The 2500-nt window shown below is 81.3% G+C and overlaps 1 non-coding gene across 1 annotated transcript; it reads left to right on the top strand.

Moving 5' to 3' along the window:
- The first annotated feature begins 1381 nt into the window (after nucleotides 1-1381).
- LOC139043231 (5.8S ribosomal RNA) lies at nucleotides 1382-1534 on the top strand. The gene has a single exon (XR_011500287.1). It is a non-coding gene; the product is annotated as a 5.8S ribosomal RNA (ribosomal RNA).
- The last annotated feature ends 966 nt before the right edge of the window (nucleotides 1535-2500 follow it).

The raw sequence follows: 2500 nt of genomic DNA, 5'->3' as shown, positions 1-2500 counted from the left end.
TGGTCGCGAGAGGTTCGAGAGAGGGAGGAGGAGGGGGCGCGCGGGAGGCGCGGGCGCCCGGCCGGAGGCGCGGGAGGCGCGGGCGCGCCTCGGTCCCGGGTCGGCGGTGGTCCGGAGGGAGTGGGCTCGATCTCGGCGAGCCCACGAGCCCCTTCCGGCCTCCGTCCGCCCGGCGTTCCGAGGCCGCCGCGTCCTCCGCGCCGCCGCCCCCGGCGCGTCCGTCCCCGCGCCCTCCGGTCTCCCGCGAGGCGGGCCGGCGTTGTCGCGCCGCGCCTCCGTCTCCGGCGCCGTCCGTCCCCCGCTCTCGCGGGCGGCGGCGCCCTCGGCGCGTCTCGGGAAGGGCGGCGTGGCGGCGCGAGCCCCCGCGGAGTCCCCGGGGTCAGGTCCCCCGGGGGCCTCGGAGCCTCGGCTCACGCGGGGTGCCCGCCGCCCGCCGCCTCCCGTCGCCCGCCCTGGGCCGTTCCCCGGCCGTCGGCGTCGTCGTCCGTCCGACGGTGCCTCCGCGTCTCCGCCCGCCCTCGGCGCCCCGGGCGCCCGCGTCCGGCCGGCCACGTCCGCCCACCACCCCCGCCCTGTCCGCTCGCTCCCCGCTTCCCCGCCGCAGCCCCTCGCCCTCCGTGGCGAGGGGCCTGGGACGCGGGTGCGGGGAGGGTCCCCGGGGGAAAGTCGGGTCGGGTCTGGTGGCGTGCGTCGGACGCGAGGGGGGCACGCCCGGCGTCGAGGGGGCCGCGGGCGCGGTGGGCTCGTCGGTCGGCGGCGCCCGGCGGTGTGGGGTTCGGTCACGGGCGGGCAGCGCCGAGGCCTGCGTCCGTCCCCGGGTGGCCGCGGGCGGCGCGGGCGGCGTCGAGGCGGTGGCCGCGCGGCACTACCCGCTCCGCCTCGTCCGTTGCTTTGGCTTCCCCCCATCCAGGTACCTAGCGCGTCCCGGCGCGGAGGTTTAAAGACCCCTGGGGGGCCTCGCCCGTCCGCCTTGGGTCGGGGCGGTCGGGCCCGCGGGGAGTCGGGAGGCCTGGCCCTTCTCCCCCAGACTCCGCCTCGCCGGGCCGGGGCGCCGCGCCGCGCCGTGCCGCGCCGCGCCGCCGTCGCGGCGGCCGTCGGGAGGGGGCGTCCCCGGCGGCCGTCGTGTCGTCGCGTGCGCGCGCGGGCGTGTGCGCGCCCCCGCGTCCTCGGGCGAGGCGGGAGCCCCCGGGCGCCTGTGGGGTGTCCGAGCACGGCCCCGCGGGGCCCGTGCCGGACGCCCCGTCGTCCAACCTTCCGGCCTCACGGAGTCTGGTCTCGTTGTGCCTTTCTGGCCGGCCGGAGGCACCCTCCGGGGATGTGCCGTGCCAGGGGCGGGCTCTTCCCCCGCCCTGCGGGGGGACCCCGCCGTTCAAACTCGTACGACTCTTAGCGGTGGATCACTCGGCTCGTGCGTCGATGAAGAACGCAGCTAGCTGCGAGAATTAATGTGAATTGCAGGACACATTGATCATCGACACTTCGAACGCACTTGCGGCCCCGGGTTCCTCCCGGGGCTACGCCTGTCTGAGCGTCGCTTGACGATCAATCGCCCCCGGGGTGTGGGTGTCGCCTGCCCCGGGGTGCGCGGCTGGGGGTCTCTCGCAGGGCCCGCCCCGGGCCCTCCGTCCCCCTAAGTGCAGACGCGGTGCCCCTCCTCCGCCCCGCGCGCCCGCCCCTCCTCCCACGCGCCCCGGCGCCCGGTCGTCGGAGGCGCGTGGGGGTCGGCGGCGGCGGCGCCGCGCGGGGTCCCGGGGTGGGGGCCGCCGCCCGCGAGTCGAGGGAGAGACAGACGCGAGAGCTCGCGCCGAGGTGCCCGTGGCCGCCACGGTGCCTTCGGGGGCTCCCTCGCGCCGCACGCGGCCTCGGGGTGGCCGGGGCGGGGACGAGACGGGTCCCGCGGCGCGCGGTCGGGGCCGCCGGGTTCGGGGGGCCCGCGTCCGGGCCGCCTGTCCGGTCGCCGCTCGCCCCCGTCGGCGGTCCGTCCCGGTGCGTCCGGCCGGCCCCTCGCCGGTCCCCGGCGCGCCCGGGTCCCGGACCGTGACCCCTCCCCGGCCTCGCCCCGTCGGGGTGGCTCGCGCCGAGGCCGAGTCGCGTGCGCGGGGCCGCGCCCCGGGGACGCGTGCCCCGGCGGTGACCCGCGGGACGCCGCGGCGTCGTCCGCCGCCGCGCGCCCTCCCCTGGGTCGCGGCCGCACCGCGCCGTGTGCCCCGAGCCCCGGGCGGGCGGGCGGGCGCCGCGTCCGCCGCCCGACGGGCCGTGGCGGCTCGCGGCGGAGGGGCGGGTGTCGGGAGGCGGTGGGACGCGCGCGGGTAAGGTCGGCGGTCGGGGGCGACCGCCGGCCCCGCCGCGCCCGCCGCCGCCCCTCCGCCCTCTCCTCCCCCGCGTCGCCGCGACGCGTCCGCCGTGCGCGTGGCGGCGTCCCGCTCCGCCCCCCTCCTCCCCGGCGGGGCCCCTCGCCCGTGCCGCCGGCTCGTGCCCCCGTCCGCCCGCCCGCGTCTCT

The sequence above is a fragment of the Equus asinus genome, unplaced genomic scaffold (assembly GCF_041296235.1).
Source record: "Equus asinus isolate D_3611 breed Donkey unplaced genomic scaffold, EquAss-T2T_v2 contig_195, whole genome shotgun sequence".
Classification (NCBI taxonomy): Eukaryota; Metazoa; Chordata; class Mammalia; order Perissodactyla; family Equidae; genus Equus; species Equus asinus.
This window is presented reverse-complemented; position numbering and strand designations above follow the sequence as displayed.